This window comes from Dermacentor albipictus, chromosome 2 (assembly GCF_038994185.2).
Source record: "Dermacentor albipictus isolate Rhodes 1998 colony chromosome 2, USDA_Dalb.pri_finalv2, whole genome shotgun sequence".
In the NCBI taxonomy this organism is placed as follows: domain Eukaryota; kingdom Metazoa; phylum Arthropoda; class Arachnida; order Ixodida; family Ixodidae; genus Dermacentor; species Dermacentor albipictus.
The window spans coordinates 1171341-1194274 of NC_091822.1; the positions used below are offsets into that span (position 1 = coordinate 1171341).

The 22934-nt window shown below is 42.3% G+C and overlaps 1 protein-coding gene and 1 long non-coding RNA gene across 3 annotated transcripts in view; both read left to right on the forward strand.

The window, feature by feature from the left end:
* LOC139055847 (sedoheptulokinase-like) overlaps positions 1-22934 on the forward strand; it is a 290860-nt gene that overhangs the window by 11118 nt on the left and 256808 nt on the right. The gene's annotated exons all lie outside the window — the stretch shown is intronic.
* LOC139055849 (uncharacterized) lies at positions 8370-21428 on the forward strand. Its single transcript, XR_011511936.1, has 4 exons — positions 8370-8550; positions 10045-10086; positions 13208-13412; positions 16094-21428. It is a non-coding gene; the product is annotated as an uncharacterized lncRNA (long non-coding RNA).

Genomic DNA, 22934 nt, shown 5'->3' on the forward strand with positions numbered 1-22934 from the left:
CATGAGACGCTTGGTCCACTGAGAACCATACGCATACTGCTTAGTATCCTACAGCGGCGAAAGAAGACTTTCCGGAAAGGTTCCGCTCAAGGAATGCGGTGCAATCCTTCGAGTCCCCACAGTTATGGCGGCGAGCGACCATTGTTTTTTTTTTTCTCGTCTGCTAGCCAGAAAGCGTCCAAAACTCTGTCCGGTGAAAATCCACTCGGCCAGAGCAAACCGAACGCGCACCGAAGTGCACCGCACGGTGGTCGGGGCCATACGAGAAAAACGTATGCGCTCTGTTGGCTCTGGCAGTCCGCGGGTAGGGCAGCGAGAACGAAAAAAAAAAAAAAAATTGAAGAGGCTCAATGTGTCCTCGCGAATAAAAGTAAAAGTAGAAAAAATAAATAAGAACGTAGTTACTTTGGCTGGCTTTAGTGTCTTGACATGGATGTTCTGGCGTAGGTTAAAAAAAATGGCTGTGGCTTAGCTAAGGTTAAGCACAGGATGCGAAGCATACTAGCCTTTATTTTAACGCGACAGCGTTAAGGAGCTCGTGTCGCAGAAAATCCGGTGTCGTCGGCGTCGGCTCAGGCGTGCGGCGCTTGCTCAGGCGCACATTTCGTTGTCGCGCCGAACGCTGCGTTGCTCGACGCTCACCGCGTCCGATGCGGGGGCGACGCCGCGAGCGACGGCGCTAGTTGGAGCCCCGTTTCTTTTCTGTCGTGACGTCACAGTGTCACGTGGTTTCAAGGCGACACCGCCGCGCCTGAGGAGCTGGGTTGAGCTCTCGTAATATGCTTCGCATAAAATGTTGATACTTTTTTATGTGGCATGACGGCACAAATGAACCACCCCAACGTTTCGTCTCATTGGACCTCGCTGCCTGCTTTGTCAGCTCGTCTGCTAGTGTGTTGATTTGGCTTGTCTCGTTGTATGTTCCGATGTAAGACTTTAGAAAAGTCAATAGACCTTTGGCGTCAAATGTTTATAACAACATTAAACCCATAAAGTTCCGCAATTGAAAACCTAAAGCACAACTTTGGAAATGTTAATGCACCTTTCACATCAAGAGCTTATGAGATTTATACCCATAAAGTTTCGCAATTGATATCCATGCGCTCCATAGATTCCGTGGCCTCAGTGACATGCCGCGGCGAGCCCGCTCACCATCAAAGCGCCCTTGAAACTTTGTGCTCGGATGGGACTGCTTGGCGTTATGTGACTCCCGGTGTATGGGCATTGCCACAAAATCCAGCCCGAGTTTGCAATCTTCGCGGTTACATGTCTTTTCGAGCGTCAAAATGACATTCTAGACAAAATCCAGTGATTTCCGGCGCCGGGGGTCGCTTTGGTCGGCGGTGCGTGGACAGCACGAAAAAATTTCGGGGGGGGGCTGAAGCCCCATAAGCCCCCCCCCCCCCTGGCTACGCCCCTGGCTGTAGAACCTCTGTACATATTCTAACGCGAAAGACGAGTCAGTAAGACAAGAAACTATTTACAGATTATATTTACAACAACGGTTGATGCGCTGACCGGTTAGATTCACAGCGCGAGCCTAGTTCGTTCTTCCTCCTCTTTTCTGGTGTGATGGTGCCTACGCGCCTCGTTCAAACAAATACCTCACGCATGTAGCAATATTTTCCAAGTTTTTTACGTAAGCGTTCTGTACTCCTTGATTACGTAGTGCCTCTACGATTGCTGGTATCTCTACTGAATCAAATGCCTTTTTCGTAATCTATATAAGCCACATAGAGAGGCTTATTGTATTCTGCAGATTTCGCGATAACCTTATTGATGACATGGATGTGATCCATTGTAAGGTATCTCTTCCTGAAGCCAGCCTGTTCCCTTGGTTGACGAAATCCAGTGTTAACCTTATTCTATTGGAGATTATTTTGGTAAATATTTTATATAATACTGGGAGCAAGCTAATGGTCCCATAATTGTTCAATTCTTTAACGTCTCCTTTTTTGTGGGTTAGTATAATGTCTGCATTCTTCCAGTTTCCTGGGACCCTTGCAGTCGATAGACACTTCGTATAAAGAGCCGCCAGTTTTCCAAGCATTATGTCTCCTCCATCTTTGTTTAAATCGACTGCTATTCCACCTTATCCTCCCGCTCTTCATCGTTTCATGTCTTGCAGGGCCCTTCTGACCTCATCGCTAGCGATAGGAGAGTTTCTGTATCCTGTTCATTACTGTTTCTAAGTGAACTATCGTGACTCCTCTGGGTACTGTATACAGGTCAGCTTAGAATTTTTCCGCTGCTTTTACTATATCTTCGAGATAGCTGATTATATTATCCTTCTTATCTTTTAGTGCATACATCATGGTTTGTCCTATGCCAGGTTTCTTTTTTACTGATTTCAGGCTGCGTTCATCTTTTGCGGCTTCTTCAGTCTTTCTCATGTTATAGTTTCGAATATAAGTTATTTTCGCCTTCTTGATCAGTTTTGACAGTTCCGCGAATTGCGTAACGCTGTGCGGCCGCCAGTCCCATACAACCGCGTAGAGCGCAGGACTCTGCAATTCTAGACGTACTGCGCTCACTGCGAAAGGTTAGAAAAACACCCACATAAGCACAGCAGTGAAGTGGCTACGTGAGGCGGTTCGACCGATAACTGTAGAAGCGTCATTCAAAACAAGTTATTGTTCTCCACTTCCGGCGGCGTTTTCTCTACTTCCTTTTTAAATAAAAAGATGTTGATCCATAAATATTCTCATAAACAACGGTTAACTTTTTTATTATTCGCTTTTGCTTGCAGTTTGGTTGTTGCCTTGGTTTCTCCCCTAGTAGATCGCTTAATTTCTCAACTCCTTGCGATTTTTGTTTCCAGTTGCCAATTTTGCACGAAAAGTGCTATACAGTTAGGGAAAAACAGACGAGGTAACGGGCGACATTCATCTTGCTTATGGGTCTAAGGGCACATTCACACCGGCGACTTGAGGAGGTCGCGCGACCAAGTTGGTCGCTTTGCGACCAGTCGCAAATGGTCGCAAACGGTCGCCTTTCTCGAAAAGCGACCGTTTTGGGCGAGTCGCTCTCTGCGCGATTTTTCAGTCGCGCGACCGTGGTCGCAAAACTGATAAACCAATCAGCGGCGCACCGGAAGTGATCTTTCGTGTGTCTACATCCGGCCTCCTCCGGCGTCGCATTCAAATTCCGCGTAGATTCCGAGAGTTCTCGCTGAGAACGATAATTTCCGGGATTGCGACTTGCGGGTCGCGCTCAGCCGGGCTTGCCGGTGTGAACATCAGTCGCCTTCGGTCGCTTTTTGATTGCGAGTCGCAAACGGTCGCGCGACCTCGTCAAGTCGCCGGTGTGAATGTGCGCCCTAAGGGTTATTGCAGGGTTCCATGATGTACGCTCTTTCACATTATTTCATTTCCCACCTTATCTAACCCATATCACGTGTATATGGTTCCGGGCATCTACCAGCGTCGCGGCGAGCCGTAACTCAAGGAAAAAATGAAGCAAAGGGATAAGTTAAACGCAATTGGCGTTTTCTCCGGCCGCAACTCGTTCCATGAGAGTACAGACCAGCTGAGTAACAGCCGCATCCCTCTCCTTGTCCCAGGATCAGCCTTAACAAAGAAGGTTGAACTAACAAAAGCAACAGCTATGCGCGTGACGGTTGAATAGATGGTGACAACTGAACGCACCTCGAGTTAATCGCGCGGGTGCAGAATCTACGAGAAAACTGTCCTTCACTATACAAGAGATGGCGATAACTACCGCCATCTAAAAGGAGTGAAAAAGGCAGCATAATGCGGACCGATGTACAGCTGTCAAGTCTCAACATTGATCTGGTGGCGCTTTAGGAATGTGTGAGGAGTGGTGGCGTGGGTGGATGGGGGGGGGGGGGGGGGGCATGCCACTTGATTTTGGGGGGGGGGGGAGCCCGGGCCCCCCCGGGCCCCCCCTGGGTACGTGCCTGACAAGCGTGAGACAGCTGATATAAGGAAGTATAATATGGATAGAATTGAACATGCTCTCAGGAACGGAGGAAGCCTAAAAACAGTGAAGAAGAAACTAGGAATTGGCAAGAATCAGATGTATGCGTTAAGAGACAAAGTCGGCAATATCATTACTAATATGGATGAGATAGTACAAGTGGCTGAGGAGTTCTATAGAGATTTATACAGTACCTGTGCCACCCACGACAATAAAGAAAGAGAAAATAGTCTAGAGGAATTCGAAATCCCACAGGTAACGCCGGAAGAAGTAAAGAAAGCCTTGGGAGATATGCAAAGGGGGAAGGCAGCTGGGGAGGATCAGGTAACAGCAGATTTACTGAAGGATGGTGGGCAGATTGTTCTAGAGAAACTGGCCACCCTGTATACGCAATGCCTCATAACGTCGAGCGTACCGGAATCTTGGAAAAACGCTAACATAATCCTAATCCATAAGAAAGGGGACGCCAAAGACTTGAAAAATTATAGACCGATCAGCTTACTGTCCGTTGCCTACAAACTATTTACTAAGGTAATCGCGAATAGAATCAGGAACACCTTAAACTTCTGTCAAGCAAAGGACCAGGCAGGATTCCGTAAAGGCTACTCAACAATAGATCATATTCACACTATCAATCAGGTGATAGAGAAATGTGCGGAATACAACCAACCCTTATATATAGCTTTCATTGATTACGAGAAAGCATTTGATTCTGTCGAAACCTCAGCAGTCATGGAGGCATTACGGAATCAGGGTGTAGACGAGCCATATGTAAAAATACTGAAAAATATCTATAGCGGCTCCATAGCCACCGTAGTCCTCCATAAAGAACGCAACAAAATCCCAATAAAGAAAGGCGTCAGGCAGGGAGATACGATCTCTCCAATGCTATTCACAGCGTGTTTACAGGAGGTATTCAGAGACCTGGATTGGGAAGAAATGGGGATACAAGTTAATGGAAAATACCTTAGTAACTTGCGATTCGCTGATGATATTGCCTTGCTTAGTAACTCAGGGGACCAACTGCAATGCATGCTCACTGACCTGGAGAGGCAAAGCAGAGGAGTGGGTCTAAAAATTAATCTGCAGAAAACTAAAGTAATGTTTAACAGTCTCGGAAGAGAACAGCAGTTTACAATAGGCAGCGAGGCACTGGAAGTCGTAAGGGAATACATCTACTTAGGGCAGGTAGTGACTGCGGATCCGGATCATGAGACAGAAATAATCAGAAGAATAAGAATGGGCTGGGGTGCGTTTGGCAGGCATTCTCAGATCATGAACAGCAGGTTGCCATTATCCCTCAAAAGAAAAGTGTATAATAGCTGTGTCTTACCAGTACTCACCTACGGGGCAGAAACCTGGAGGCTTACGAAAAGGGTTCTACTCAAATTGAGGACGACGCAACGAGCTATGGAAAGAAGAATGATAGGTGTAACGTTAAGGGATAAGAAAAGAGCAGATTGGGTGAGGGAACAAACGCGAGTTAATGACATCTTAGTTGAAATCAAGAAAAAGAAATGGGCATGGGCAGGACATGTAATGAGGAGGGAAGATAACCGATGGTCATTAAGGGTTACGGACTGGATTCCAAGGGAAGGGAAGCGTAGCAGGGGACGGCAGAAAGTTAGGTGGGCGGATGAGATTAAGAAATTTGCAGGGACGGCATGGCCACAATTAGTACATGACCGGGGTTGTTGGAGAAATATGGGAGAGGCCTTTGCCCTGCACCCTTATGAAAATGACTGTTGAAATGTTGTTGGCATATTGTTGACGAACTGTTGACTCAATAGCCTTTCAACAATACCTCAACAATTATTGAAACCACAGAGCACTAATTCAACAGTAAAGTTGTTGGGCAGTTCACAACAAAAAAGTCGTTGACTAAATTCTGTTGGTATAGTGTTGAATAGTATTGAGTATTATTGAGCCATTGTTGAGTAGTTTTCAACAATAAAGTCGTTGACTAAATTCTCTTGATATATTGTTGAATAGTATTGAGTATTATTGAGCCATTGTTGAGTAGTTTCCAACAATAAAGTCGTTGACTATATTCTGTTGATATATTGTTGAATAGTATTGAGTATTATTGAGCTAATGTTGAGTAGTTTTCAACAATAAAGTCGTTGACTAAATTCTCTTGACGTATTGTTGAAAAGTATTGAGTATTGAACCATTGTTGAGTAGTTTCCAACAATAAAGTCGTTGACTAAATGCTGTTAACTTATTGTTGAATAACACTGAGTCACGAGCAATATTGAGTTTCGAAGTACATGTGAAAAACACACGCACATATGTATGTGTGCGTCTTTTGCACATATATGTTGCTTTACTGATCACTTGATCACCATTGCATATATACAGGGTGTTGTTTCACGTTACTTGAACCATAGACGTATATACACGGGTTTCAGCTAACTTTACTCAGAGTTTAAAAATATGCCGATGCACCATAAGACGATGCGACCAAATGCATGTTGCTCACTCTTGTACGTGTCACGCTATTCTTGTATTTTTCCTAAGTAGCTTACTAGTCAAGAAAATTAGCCATTCTGAATGAACAAAGTTAGGCGAAAAATTCCAATTAGAAAGTTCTAGAGCACTTTGCAAAACGTCCGATTAGGCAATTTCTAACTTTCTATCTATTAAGTGTTAGTGTTTTTCAGCTTACTGCGGATGCCCGAGAAATACAAGAAATATCACCTGACATACCCGCTTGCGCGCCGTGCGTGCAGCGCTCCCAAACGAGCATACCATGCAGGGTGTGTTGCCGCTTAAAAGGCGACAGGGCAGTGACGAAGGCGTTGGCTGTGGTATTGATCGCCAGCGACGTGCTTCCCTCGCTGCGGTTCATGATGGCGATAAGCAGACGGGTGTTCACACCGGTTAAATGGTATGTTTTCGTTTGTGCGCAGAAGGCTTAGGAGCCGTGCAATCACGACTCGCAGGCGGGCATGTCACGTGGTGCTTTTTGTATTTTGCGAGCATCCGCAGTAAGCTGGAAAACACTAATACTTAACAGATAAAAAGACAGAAACTGTTTATTCGGACGTGTTGCCAACTGCTCTGCAACTTTCTAATTGGAATTTCTTCGCAACTTCCTTGCTTTAGAAGTTGGTTAATTATCCTTGACTAATTAGCCAATTAAGCAATATATAGAAATAGCGCGACACGCTACATACCAAAGGGAGCAACATGCATTTAGTCGCGTCGTCATAGAGGGCATAGAGTTTACACTCGGCCTAAAGTTAGCAGAAACACCCTGCGTATATATATATATATATATATATATATATATATATATATATATATATATAGTTTGAGAAGACAAACGTCGCTACAAGCAGTGATAAACAACCGATGATTGGACGCATCCTGCATTTCTATCGGCGTCCATTATAAGGGGCCAGTGCCCTGGCTGAGTGTTAGGAAACGGCATTGCATGCCTCCATGTTAAATATGGTCAAGGTGGCGGGGAACGTTAACAAAATTCAAGTCTGGGGTTTGACGGGCCAAAACCACGCTTTGATTATGAGCCGCACCGTAGTAAGAAACTCCACATTTATTTTGACCATCTGGGGTCCTTTAACCTGCACCAAATTTGGTGCAGGTTAAACGCACAGTACGCGGGCGTTTTTGCATTTCAGCCCCATCGAAGTGCAGCCGCCGCCGCCGGCATTAGATTCCAAGCACTCGGGTTAGTAGCGCAACACCTCAGCCGCTATGCCACCACGGCGGGTGCGGCGGAGAAAGGAGTGAACATCGTTTTTACAGAGTAATTTAGCTTAGATGTTACCCGTTAACGCGCTACAGAACGAAACGAAAAGCTTGGCGGATATGTACAACATGGTGCTCATATTTCACATGGAGGCCAAATTCTTCTCTGTGACCTAGACGGGGTGCTGGCGAATGTGTTGGGAATCTGCTCGGCCACCAAGCACAACCTGCGCTGCTATACGTTCTCGGTGACAACTCGCACAGCGCAGAAGCACACGCACAAATGTTTAAAGAATGGGACGACAGACCGCCTGCAGTTTGCCATGACGTCGAAATAAGAAGCACAAACAGCGACGTTTCTGTACTTTTGTGGTCAATAGTTCAGTTCGCATGGTTGCGGCACGCATTACTTTTTTTTTTTTTAAATACAAACGACGAAAACTGTGCGCGGAAACATTAGCACGGCGTTTGCGACGTTTGAATTTGGCGCCTTTTCCCGCGCATGCCATTAGCTCCGGCCGGTGCACTGCGTTACTGCGCCAAAGAAAGTAGTTCATCAAAGAAGTGAAGCAAAAAAACTTTTATACACTTCCAAAGCGCTACAATTTTTCTGTAATAACATGACATTACAGAATTTGTTATCAAATGGTACAATTTATGATAATATAAGCGTGTATTTGTATGAGTGTACATGTATGATTGCGCGTTTGCGCTGTTGAGGCTTGTAGCATTCCGGCGTGATCGTGCATGCCGGTTGTGTGAAAACTTCCTGCGTTTTCTGCGTTCTTTGTGTGCTTCGCTGTGACATCTTTGGAATGTTCCTGCGTGTTGCTCGCTTTTTATGGGCTTGTTGCCTCGAAGATCGCCATGATCGCCTCCGACTCAGCGACATCAAAGGTGAGTTAGTGTTTCGAATTCCCCTTGTTCGTCCGCGCCGCAGGGGAATTTCAGCGCCTGTGCGTGTTTTCCGTGCGCCTCTTTTCTAGTTTTCATTCCTAGCACTATCCTTCCGTTGCCAGAATTGGTTGTACCGCACTAGATTCGTGGTATATAACATGGAGCTTTGTCCTGGTTTAACTTTACACTCCGCTTGTGGTGACGTAAGGCAGCTATGTGGTGCCAGCTAAAACAGGGCATGTTGTACGCCATGATTTCTGATACGGTATTCGAGCACCGATTGAGTTAGCCTTATTAATGAGCGCAAAACAATGCGACGTGAAACCATCCGATCTGTACTGTAATCGGAAGATATTTCGTTTGCGCCACGCTAGTACAAGACGTGGGAGCGAGCTTGTAGCGGCGTGGGGCGGTGGGATCGGCGAAAGTGTATTCTGTTGCGCTGAATTCCCTTCAGGAACGAGTGACTAGGCTGCTATCTGACACGCCGTGCGGCCGATGTTCGCGCGATCGGAAAACACAGAGGAGGCTGTCGCGCAATAATAATAAAGAATTTGAAGGGTGTACATGTGATTCTATGCGATACGTGAGATACAATAGAGGGGGATGCCACAGAGTGCTGCGAAATCATCGAGTTATACGCCTTGCTAACCGCGTGTGTTTTGTTTTCCACCAGTTCGCGCGCATTCAGCTTTCTTTTTTCATCTTCGTTCGACGCCATCGAGTGCTTCGCCCCAAACGGCTTCGCGTAGGCGCTCTTAGCATTCACGGAAAGGCAGATTTCATGTCACTCCAGGTCCTACAACATTCAAAATAACGTAATTTCGTGAAATTGCAGCTTTTCGCACTTCAGTAAGTGATTGATTTAACAAAATTTTAAAATCAGTAGAGGAACGAGATGCCTGGCATATCTGCTTTGTCGTCCCACTGGGTTTCGAGGCGGCATGTATACGTTATCGGCAACATAAACATCAATAATTAGCATTGTTTCTTGTGACCATAGAAGTAGCTAGTTATGTCGAAAAGCTATTTTTGCTTTGAATCCGAGCACTAAATAGTGAACAGATTGAAAGGGGAGCGCATAGTTGTGAACTAAATGACAACGCTTTGCCACAAGCTTGGAATAATGTATTGTCGAAAGAGCAGTTCTGTGAAATTCTTTCTTTGAGAGTAAGCAAAACTTCAGTAGCATCAGGTAGACGGGGAGTAAAAGAATGCAACACTGTGGTTTTATATGAAGGAGCATCCTTTAATATGTGGCCATAACAGTTCACTAGATGCATGGAAATAATTTTTAAAATAATAGAGGAATGTGAAATAAATTATTTGACAAGCTCACACTGCCATTGGCAAGAGCGGCCACACTTTAGTGTATTCAATGACTAGTCATTTGTATCCGTCTATTTATGTCAGCCTAATGGTCCATGTAGCTCTTTTGATTGTTGATTTTGCTGCATTGTGGCTTCACATTTTAATACTGACATCTTTTTTCAGATTCAAAATGAGCTGAGAGACACCCAAGCTGGAATGCTAAAGGTGAATTCTTTGGCCATCCATTCTGTAACGTCACCATGATCAAATACAGTGATGCCGTGAAAATGTATTGCAGGAAGCAGAAAAAACAACATTGCTGATGCAACTGCAAGGCATTTGCTCCAGTGATCAATTGGTGCAGAGTGCCTTCATTAGGAGACATGGTGCCTTTAAGCACTCAACTGAAAGACTGCAACTGCACCGGGACTGGGAGTGAATTTCAGTGTCACTTGTGAACATATTAAAGATAGAATGTGCCTTCTTCAGGGTATATGCCTGATATGGGAGGGGTGTTCAGAAACAGTGTGGACATTAGTGGTCTACGTGAGTGCACATCTTCCTAGTTTCACCTATGTCATGCAGCAGTGCACTGCTAGAGGTATCAAACCAGAGCAGCAGCACCCTTTGAGAAAGTTGGCTGAAGAACGAGCAGTGATCAAAGCTTTCTGCATTTCAAGGGCCAAATTCCAGAAAGATTGATGCCGAGCTGGACGGTGTGAAGTGCCGGTCACCACATACTGTAGCCAGCATGGCATGAATCTCCTTGGCATTATGCCTCGTTAGGATACAGAAATTGCATCACTGCTCATAAAAAAAAATTGGAAATTGGGAGGTTGAGGGGAAGTGGCAGGGCTCCCCTCTGGAGTAGCCAGTGCATGCCCATTGCTATACTGATAATCCTACCTTAATGAGAACCAGTGATGCATGTTAACCTGTTACGCAGCTAAGTGCATTCCTTGTTTTGTATTAAGGGGACACTAATGACACCTTAAATGAATTTAAAATAAAGCATCGTTTTAAATATCTACTTCTGTAAATTTCTTGGTAATTGCTTGATTATTAGAGAAAATAAAGCTCAGCGTTCAATTTTCTGAGTATCGCCCCAAAATCTTCGTGCTGACATCTCATTGTCACATCGTGGATTTCAAGTATTTTTACAAACTTGGGTTGTATTGTTTCAGTAAAAGTTCCTGACGGTTCTTATTTTAAGTTTTTGGAATACAATGAAGAACATCTTTATTTGTAAAAAAAAATTGCTGCACCTGAACAGACATCAAAATCCATGACGTCACAGCAAGCGGGTGTGGTAACTTCAAGGCAGCACTGCCACCAATCTTTCCTCTTGCTGCTTTTACAATTTACTCACCCTCTTGTCATGGTACGAGTGAATCTCTTGAATTGTAGGAAGGTCATTTACAGATACATCTAAAGTAATTTTTCTCTTTAGTGCTTTCTTGCCATAGTTGCTTAGGGGTGTTGGCACAGCGCCGCTAAGCACGAGGTCACATGATCAAACAACCGCATTTTGATGGAGGTGAAATACAAAACTGCCCATGTACCTTGCAGCCTTATTTGGTAAAAATTAATCCAGAGTTCCCCACTATGGCGTGCTTAAAGCCTGTTTCACATGCAAGCGAAAATGCTTGCAAATCCTGCCGCCGCGCCGCAGAAATCAGTTTCAACGGTGGGAGCGGCAAGGTTCGGGCAAGTTGGAATTTCATCGCAGCGGCAGAGCGGCAGCACTGCTTCCGAACGACCCACCTCGACACGTGACCAGCGGAGGATTAGTGCTGGAAAGCCTGCGCATAGGATGATGTTTATTTACTTGGTACACGTGGTACAGGCAACATGCCAAGAGAGCTTATCAACGAATTGTTAAATTGCTAAGCGCAGGATATGTATTTATAAAATAAAAATTTGAGAGGCAGAGACAAAGCTATGTTTATGTTGGTAGTCGCAAACTACCGAAACTGGATGAAAGTCCTGTGTTTTATGCCAGCAACATTGCTTTTCGCAGCAGCGGAAAATGCGCGGCGGCAATGCATATGAAACGAAACTTTGCGATAAGCTTTGCAGCGCCGCGTCGCTGTTCGCTCCATTCGCTGAATCGCTTGCATGTGAAACAAGCTTAAACATCAGATTGTCGTTTTGGCACTTAAAACGCCAAAATTTAATTAATTTAATTTTACTTTAGTGCTCCTTTAAGCGATAGAATTCATGATCTCTGCAAAAACTCATGCTCAAAGTATTTTCCGTAAAGATTAAATAAACAGTAGATATAAGTGTCTATTTATATTTTGAATTCTGTGATACGTGATGACTATTAGTGGTACGAGACAGAATTGTAATACAATGTGTGACGGCACGATGATGCACATCGAGGAAATGACCGAGTCTCCCTAGAGGTCCTTGACATGGACATCAACTGACTGTCCACAAACTTCTGAGTTCACTCCGTGATCTTGTGCAGCCTGTGCTTTGCGAGTAGATTAATTTAATTGAGGTTTAATTTAATTAATTTAATTTACTGTCCTTGCGGCTTATGTACATTTCATACAGTGGAGTGGAATCTCGCATTACTTCTGGAGCACAGCAAGCGAACGTGATGTGTAGTGGTAATCTTAGTAATGATCGACAATCATGTCCCACTTCGAGCTCCTAATGCTGCTTGCCAACACAAGCAGCAGCATCTGCTCAAGATAGCGTGAAAGAGATTCATTGAAAAGTGGCATATGCCCAGGGTCACATACCCAGTCACCCAAGCTGTTCCAACGGTTGGTATTGAACTCTTCCCTCAACATAGCAGCCCAATCTCCCCGTTAGACCATGGCTACATATTCACACAAATGGATGGGACAATCGAGACAAACACCTGAAAATATGAAGTATCCCAAGAATGGTAATCACAATAAATAGTACTAGATGTGCATTAGCGCAAGCTCTTGGACCAGTTGGTGCATGATGAACTTGAAAAAGGGGGGTACCAGCAAAACAAAGGACGCGCACACATGGAAAAGGCGTTAGACAGGGACGAACGCTGGTCCGTCCCAATGTCCGTCCATGTCTAATGCCGTTTCCTTGTGTGCGTGTCATTTGTGTTTCGCTGGTGCTCCCCTTTTTCAAGTACTAGATGTTTGGATACGTTGGTTTATTTTTCTTGTTTGTGCTGGATTGTTTTTCTGAAACATGGGGCATCCAGACAGCATCAGAAGCTTGTAAGAAGTCGAGTTTAGCATTTTAGATTTGCAACAGGTACTTTTGTAATTGATTTGCAGTAGGGCTGTTGTGTGAATGTACTTGAAAGGCTTAAAACTGTTTTGCTAACATTTACTTAAACATGCAGGTTCACATACGCTGTAAGAGTGCACATTGAGAAGGTTATCCTGGCCCAGCTTACCATGGCCTGCCATGGTGGACCAGGAAAGTTTGCAAGGGCCTTGCTTCACCATGTGTTCACAGAGGAGGAGCTCATGGGCCATTTGGGCTTTGGAAATAACACCAAGGGGCAACAGAGGCTCTTGACCCCATCAGGGTCAGTGCTGTTATAGGCAAGTACCATATACCCTTTCCGGTTGCATTTTTACATTCACATTTCTTTTCTAAATTTATGAACTTGCCATTGGCATAACAAACGACTTTCATGTAGCCTGTGTGTGCAGTTGTGTGCTACAATAGCCTACCATTTGGAATGACTGTTCATATGATCTTGAGTGCCTAATGCCGCCATACTCAAATGCTTCCAAATTTAAAAGCTGCCTTCACTGCCGAAAGTTTTTAGCATCTCCACCAAATAAAATGAGCTGCATTTGTGCATTAGCAGTGCTACTTGGCTGTCATTGCAAGGAATAGTTGTCTGTGAAGCACGCTCCAAATCTGTTGGCATGGAGGACATGGTTAAGTAGCCTGAAAGTGTTAATACACGAATTGCGGAGAAGCTATGCTCAAGTGTGGTTACTGCTCAGCTCGAGCAGGAGCACGTTCACCAAATTGCAGAAATCAAAACAAAACAGCTCTCCATGTTCTGAGATGTGAAACAGTAGTTTCACCAATTTTAACAGACCACATCAAATCAAAGTTGCTCCTATCTTGAAGCAGGTCCATGTGATCCGAGACAGCAACCTTTCAGCGGAGGGAACCTGAGTGTTGTGGCAATTTTCTTTTGGTAGTTTCAATCAAAGAAACAACAGGGACCGAGTTGCCAGCTTCACAGTCAACAGTACTATGTTTAGTGGATGCTTACTTATTCTGAGCACCTAACCTATGACTCGTATTTATTAACATGCACTGTATCACTTTGTATTCTAAGATAAGAAAAAAATATTTATGTGGCTTTTCCTCATATACTTCAATAAATGGAGAATAGGCTCTTGGGGCCTAATGTATAAAGCTTCTTACAGACCATCGGACATGTCCACTACTCCCATTCTGAAATTGTTAGAATTGTTTCCTGCTTCCTTACTTCACCTACCTGTTAACATGGTTATGAACCATTGCCAAGTAGATTATGGGCTTAAATTTTTCAAAAAGATGAATGGGCTTTTCTGTCGCTCTTGTTTAGCCCATTGAGGATCACATTTTGGGGAGAAATATGCCTCTAATTTAGGAGTTATATATCTTTTGTAGTGTGCACATACTCAAAACTTTCGACTTGAATAGTGTCCTATTCAATTTAGTCTTTGAATGGTCACTATTTGTAAATGTGAGTATTATTCTAATATTTCGAAACACCAATAAAACATGAGATTTGAGCCAAAGTACGGTAAATTTTCACCTCCAATAACATAGTATAGACGTAAAACGTAAGAACTTGTAAGAATAGCAGACCAGGCTACGTTACTAAAGTAGCTGTACTTTAGAGGCTGTACAGCAATCATTCATGCTTACTGAAGAGTCCTGTGCATGTGAAGAAACTTTTTGCTGCTCCATTTGTGCCTTTAATAAACAGCTCTTCATAACATAACAATGACAGAAACTTGCTAACTTTAAGAATACTAGTATGTGAATCTCATCTTACATTAATTGTGATATCAGCTGTTCATTATTCAGAAGCTATCCAATATTTGATTTGCTTCTGGCATTATTCGGTTCAGTCTCAAAAATCACTTTTCGCTCATCCTTAATATTGTTATTGCAGATTTAAGTTCTTCAGGGCGACTTTCCGAGAAAATAAACTGGTAAATAATTTTTTAAAATAACAATAAAGTGGCAATACCATTTCAGTATTTGCAGTTTTACATGTTTTATTGTTTTATGCAGGATAAAGCAGCATAATTTTTTCTGTAATGAAACTTACGGAAACTTGTGGCAGCACTCCCAAATTAGTGCAATGACAGACACCAAGGAGCTAAGTGAAAAATCAGTTTGGGAGAAACCCAAGGAGCGACAGCACTATAAGAATATTTTCTAGAAGTCTTAGAAGGTTGCTGCACCTCCAGTGGGAGGCTAGGCAACACTTTGTTCTGAAAAGGCAAATTTTTTCAGAACGTTCCATCACAGTGACAGATGTATGGCAGTGAACCCTAAAAGGGTTAAAGAAGTCAGTCCTATGGCATATGACTCTTAAAAGACAGCATTTCTTCGTATCTGTCACATTCTGCATGTGTCATGCTAAGCAGTTTGGCGCACAACTACACGGAATCCTCATTATAACAGTAATTCAGTCGTTGAGGAAGAAAACATACTTCGCTGTAAGCAGTGTCTTCTTTAATGTGGAAAGTCCTAAGTCATTGTAAGGCGAGAAGTACGTTCCGATTGCATGTGAACTCAGGAAACCTAACATCAAATGAAGCTACACTCAATTATAGTGACATGACACTATTGTATTTGGAGCATGGAAAAGCACAGTGAAGTGCTGCACATTTTAATTATGAAACTTACAAGAAATAATTTTAGTTGTCAGTTCAGGTTTATTTATGAACGACATGAATTTTTTTCACCATTTTGTTTATCAGCAAGCAAAGTTCACATCTTTGACATTGAAGATATTCATAAAGTTATATTGCTACAGTGTTTTGTTCCTCTTTGCCCTTTCCTGCATTTGACACTTAGTGGAGTCCTGTGCCACACTAAATAAATTTAAGTGGTCATGCTGTAAAGCTGTACCCATGGAAAATTGGAATAAAGCAACACAAATACATAAATCAATTTCATTGTAACAAGGGCATATTGCATGCCATTCTTTTGCATGTGGAAGTTGCTTTTTAAAACTTATTCTGGCTTGTTTTTGCAGGCTTCACGTGTCGCAAATTTCCTGGTACCAACATGCCCTATGTAAAGAACTCTGGCCTCGCTTCTCGCATGGGACCCTGCCCCTGAAGCAACTGCCCCTGCCCCTTCACCTCTGAAGAGCCCAAGTTGGACAGCTCAAACCAAAACACAAGTGTTGTGCTTTTGTAACTCTCGACATTTTTATGTTTTATGTTAGTCTCCTGAAGGGCCCAATTTGGATTTCTCAAATGAGCATACAAATGTTGTGCCTTCCTATGCCTTGACATTTTTATGTTAATTTTATTTATGTTAATTATGCTAGTCTCCTGAGAAGCCCACATTGGATTGCTCAATCCAGAATACAAGTGCTGTGCTTTGTTATAGTTCACTACATTTTTATGTTAGTTTTTGATATGGTTCCAGTAAGGATAGTGTTTCCTTATTAATATATTTTTTTTGTAGCTTAAGTCATTTCATGCCAAACCACCCAACAATTTTCTCAAGAACTGTTCCATTATGGCAAACCATTTCAAGTTTGCTTGATTTTGAGTAGGTACAACGAGAAAATTTTTGAGAAAATTTGCTTTCATACATACTCTTAAGTAATTCCAGGGCAACCAACCAGCGTTTTTTTGGCCATCACAGATATAGTTGAAGCTCCGAACTCTTGCTCCCCATTTATTTTCCTTCACAAAAATTTTTTTGAATTTTGGCAAAAATTTATTGTTCTTGCCCAGCTAAGCTAGAAGCCACTGATACACGTTTCTTCTGAAAGGGAAATTGTATGATCCAGATATTCAGGTGGTGTTCATGTCAAGAGACTGAAGTGGTGTGACTGCCAAAATTTGCAGTTTGAATTTTCTTCTAACGTAGGGAAATACAGAAGGCACAAAATGAATATAAAATCAGACTGCTTGACTTGGGATAGCAGCAAAATATTTCAAGCCTTGGAGGTTCAGTTGATCAGCTAAAAAAACTGTAACGTTGAAATTTTTTGCAAGCTTCGTGTTGAAGGTAAAAAATTAGCTTTGGTGGTTGGCACAAAAGTATGTCACCCATCATTACACAGCCGTACATGTCTGCTATGCATGTGACATGAAACAAAAAGTGATTATTCTTTAAGTGCGATAAGGTATTTTTTATAATGTTCCTTTGTGGATCACACATACAGCATAAATATAGCATAAATATATGAAGCCATGTCATCTAGCAAGGAAAGGTTGTTAATATATTAGCCACAAGAACTACTCAACAAACTGACTTGCCTTTTTTATCATTACGAAGGCAGGTGACGTCAAGCGCTGCTGCTGCAGTCTCAGCTCGTATTTTTTTAACATGAACGCAAAAAGTGGTCGCCAATGGTGTCTGACCACATCAGACTGAACATGGCACATATGACTTTTATAGATGAGCATGTTCCAGCTCTGAAACAGTGGTAGCAAACAACACCACAAGAATTTGTTCATACTCATGTAGGTTTTCAGTCTTAATTATGAAGGTGTTTTCTACTTGCATCATCATTGGGCTTCAGGGAGCAGGGCACAAAGTGTCCTGCTCCCTCTATGTTGCATTGCAATGTGACATGCCCTTTAGGATGCTTTGTATGAACAATATCAGTGCTCTTTATAGATTTACTGTCTACATAATAGCTGATATTTCTTTTTCTAAACTGCATGAAACATATCTTTTAGCACTGCAGGATTCCCTCACATATTTATTACGTACGAGGTCTGTTAGAAAAGTATTCGACCTTTTTTTGCGAACACCTGATGAATATGAAACAAGCGCGTTTTCATCAGCCGCCCTTGAACCTTTGTGCGCATGCATGAATTTTTTCCCACCTGCCAATAGCGTGAATTGCTGGGACGCAGCGTTTGAATGAGGTAGTACGGTGCTCTCGTCGGTTTTTTATCGCAAGGAAAATGGCAGAGCGACTGGAGCAGTGCTACTGCATCAAATTTTGACAGAAACTGGGCGACAGCCAAGTGGAAACCATCTGGAAGATTCAGAGTGCTTTTGGTGACTGTGCTATGAGCAGCACACAGATTATGGAGTGGTACAACCAGTTTAAAGATGGCCACACATCGGTGGAGAGCGAGCCACGCTCCAGTCGGCCATCAACATGCCGAAATGACCAGGTCATTGCCGAAGTGAACCCCGTGGTGATGCGGGACCGTCGTGTAACTATCCAAGAAATTGCGGAAGAGGTGGGCATCAGCACATTTTATCCACATTCCATTATCACCGAAGATTTGGCCATGAAGAGAGTTGCGCCAAAATTCGTTCACAAGCTGCTCATGGTGGAGCAAAAGCAACTTTGTGTTGAAGTCTCGCAGACATGCTGGATTCCACAAACAGTGACCCCAACTTCATGAACACCATAATCACTTGTGACAAGTCTTGGGTGTATGTTTACGACCTGGAAACCAAATCCCAGTCGTTACAGTGGAAGCATTCCACGTCACCAACCAAAGACTGCTAAGTGTGCAGCAACGTCAAAGTGTTGCTGACTGCTTTCTTTGACTCCCGCAGTGTGGTACACCACGGATACACACCACAGGGTCAAACAATCACTAAAGACTACTACAGGGATGTCCTCCATGGCCTATGTGATGCTGTATGGAGCAAGATACCGAAGCTGTCAACAGGAAATTGGCACATCCTTCAAGACAATGTTTTTCTCGCACTTGATTCAGACTTTTTTGGCGAAAAACCAGACTCCTGTAGTTCGACAGGCTCCTTGCTCTCCTGATATGGCGGCCTGCAACTTCTGGCCGTTTCCCAAAATCAAGGGGCCATTGAAACAAGCATGATTTCAAACAAGAGAAGACATTATGGCTGCAACGACAGCTGAGCTAAAGTCCATTTGGAAAGAAGCCTTCTCGGAATGCTTCTAACAACGGCAGCACCGCTGGGAGAAGTGGCTGGATTCCCAAGGAGACTACTTTGAGGGTGATTAGGTTTCCAACACTTCAGTTATGCCAGTTTTTTTTCTTCAGCCAAAGGTCGGATACTCTTCTAACAGACCTCGTATTGATATTTTATGTGCAATGGCTGTATGGTTTACCTGGCCCACACCAAACACAAGCCTCGTTGCATTAGAGCATGTGTCCCTTAGCAATAAAATGCAGACCCTAACACCGCTTATCTGTCATCTGTGCATACGAAGCCAGCTTTGTCGTCTGCATTCCCGGCCAGCAAGCTGTGCGCACATCAGAGAAAAGTCGGTGCTGACAAAATTTCAAAAAGGAATTTCTCACTTTTAAAAATGACTTTTTTAACTTCACACATGCATAGCAGACATGTAGAGCTATCCAATAATGTATCACATTTTTTCGCCAACTACGAAGGCTGTTTTTTCCTTGAACATGAAGCTTCTTGCAAAAGATTAGAATTTTTTTTTTACAGGCGATCAGCTGAACCTTCAGAGCTTCATATATTTTTCTGCTATACTATGTCACTTGGGCTACCATTCTGTATTTAATTTCTGTCCTGTGAATTTTTTCTTACGAAAAAAAAAAACTAACGGATTGCAATTTGACTCATTTTTGCCGGTGCCAAAAGCAATTGAAGTATGCAAATATTTGAAAAATTGGCTATTTTGGCAGTTGCATCACTTCACCATATTTCCACGCACACCATTTGAAGGCCTCGATCAATACAATGTGCATTTGAAAAAAAGTATTTGAAGCATTTGAAAAAAAAATGAAAAGCTAGAGGACATTTGATGCCTCTAGCTCAGCTGAACAGGAAAACTAAACTGTCACCTAAAATGCTACAAAATATCTGGCAGAAATAAATAAAAGTGGGTAACAAGCTTTGAACTCTAGTAAACATATGGCAATGTTTCAGATTTATGTGCGGTGTGAAAAAAATGCTTGTCGATTCGGCATGGAATTGCATACCTGCAAGTGCATCTGTGCCATTTCCAGAGTCCAGTAAGAACGGCATTTTACATAACTTTGTAAAAATGGTTTATTGCTATCTAAAATACATGAGTAAAATTAATAGGTATAAGTCGGCTTAAATTTAATATGCAACAAAACATCTCCAGTAATGGCAATGATGTGCCTTTCATGTTTGCATAAAACCATATCTTCTGAATTCTTTCGTTATTTTTTGTGGCAGCGAATAAAATTGAAATGGAACTCGCACAAGGAGTAACTTTGCTGTATTCCAGCACATCACTAATAGCTGTCTTTGTTTCATATGAAAATCTGAAGCAGCCAATATGAATAAGTCGCTTGATATGGAATTACCTGCGCAGCAATGTTATCATGGCAGAAAACACAACTGGATCATGCAACAGCAATGCGGCATAATAAACTGCTCCCATAGGCATCACTTATTGTGATTGCCATGTTTCAAAAGTATGTAAGGTTTACTGAAATTGGCACACACCATTCAACCAACAAATAAGGATTGTACAGTGATCCTTTTTCAGTTTTACAGATATTTAAGTTGTCTGCCAGGTAGCATAATTCTTGTTCTTGAGCTGGATTATTCAGAGGTGGACATTACTAGCACAAGAAATGGAAACATTAAACTGATTGTCATAAATTTATTAATTCACTTATAACATCACAGCACATATTTCAGTTTGCAAATTGTAGCCAGTGAGTTTGCAAGACATTCACTTGAAATTAATTTCCAGGATGACACCAGTTTCGATATTTTTCCATAAATGTGAGAGAAATACAAGGGCATTCCGGTTACTTTTGTACTTCGATGCATAGCAGTGCATTTCTACAGCCAGTTTGATGGCATGTGTCTCGTTACTAGTGTCATTCTGGAAATTCATTCTAAGTGCATACACCTTGTAAAATTACCGGCTACAATTCGTAAAAACTTTATTAGGAACCGAGTTTTTGTTAATCAGCTGACTATGGTGTCTTGTTTCTCATGCAAGTAATGTTTGGCACTCTGTATCTAGAATTATGTTAGCTGCAACAGTCAGTCTTCAATAAGTTCCATGAAACTTAAAGATTACCCCCCTGCATATCAGGTCTCAGTTGAGTGCTGTGGGCACAAGCAAATTGTGCCATGGTTATAGTACCACTGGCTACCTAATAGAGAAAGCAAGTACCTTTTTTGAGTGTTCTTATTTGCAGTCATGTCAGTCTGCTTGTACATTTATTTATTTAGGCATTTATTTTTTAAAATTTATTTCTTTTGGGAAATGTGTTTTACTTGAGAGCCACACTGACTACATCTTCAGTATTCAATTTTGTTATGGTGTCAAGCTGCAGGAAGTTTGTACTGTGCGATAGTTTTTAAGAAGTTTCTGATCTCAAACTACAAAGGGTTGTACATTTACAGAGATGTTTGGTTACAAATAAACAGTTCACCTAGAAAAATGGTTTTTGTCTGCATCAGTTCAGCACTCTTGATTTTTCGGAGGACCATTCACTCTGACAATTGAAAAAAGTGGCATAACAGTACTGCTAGCAGTTTTACAATATGGTTTATTACAGGCAATCTAGGAGCATGCTTTTGAGCCCAGGGTGACAGAGGTCTGCGGTACAAAATGCCTGTATTTAAATTTTATCCTTATCCTCTCACAGCAGACGTGCCACCGTGACATCAAAGGTAATTATATGCAACATAGCTCAGCAGTATTTTAAGGTAAGTGCAGGTTTAAACTGCTAAATACCCAGTGGGGCATAAAGGGCTTTCAACGTAATTTGTGTTGATGTTCAACAGATCTGCAACAATGCTTCCATGGGCTTTCAATATTGACGAACTACACATTTCAACAATACCTCCATGGGCTTTCAATTTTGAGGCTCAACATATCTGCAACAATGCTTCAATGGGCTGTCAACATTGACAAACAACACATTTCAACAATACCTCAATGGGCTTTCAATTTTGAGCTTCAACAATGCTTCAATGGGCTTTCAACATTGACAAACTACACATTTCAACAATAGCTCAATGGGCTTTCAACATTGACAAACAACACATCTTCAACACTGCTTCAATGGGCTTTCAAGAGTGAAATACACCATAGTTTCAACGATATGCCAACGATCTTTCAAATTGAGAGGCCACAATGATGTTTCGACAAAATGTCGCGGGCCAATTATCAACACTTGTCAACAATTTCCTCAATGATGTTTCAACAATTCGCCAATGATCTTTCAAGGTCATTTGTTGACGTTGACCAATGATATTTCAATAACCTTTCAACAATTTTTTTTGTAAGGGCAGTGGGCGTAACCAGGCTGATGATGATGATGATGATGAAGCTGGTTGCATTCAGTTATTGTCCGCGGGAAGAAAGAATATTTAAAGGAGTTTTTACGTGTTCGCAACGGAGCAATTGTTAATAGGTGTCTTTGTCTAGTGGCATACCCGGATGAAAAGCTTATTGCGTCTGAAGTGTCTAATTTATAGTGCCCATTAACTATTTGATACATAAATTTTAGCCTAGATGACCGGTTTCTTTGGGTTATTTGTGGCAAGTTTGCTCTGGTTATAAGGGCAGAAACAGAAAAACGTCCAAAGCTGTTATATATGAATCGCACACCCTTTTTCTGTACGCTTTCAATCTTGTTAATATTGGTCCTAGTGAAGGGGTCCCAGATTATGGCTGCATAATCTAATGATGGGAGAATAAGCGCTTTATATGCGGTCGTGCGGACATCAGGAGTAGTATATTTTAAAGCTCTTCGTAAAAAGAACAACTTACAGTTTGCATTCCTTACGACATAATCAATGTGTTTAGTCCAGTCTAAGTTACTTGTTATCCAGAGCCACAGATATTTGTAATGAGGTACTTTGTGAAGAACATTGCTGTTGATAGAATAGATAAAGGCTAATCGATCTTGCTGTATATTTTCGTTGCTGCGAGCCGGGAC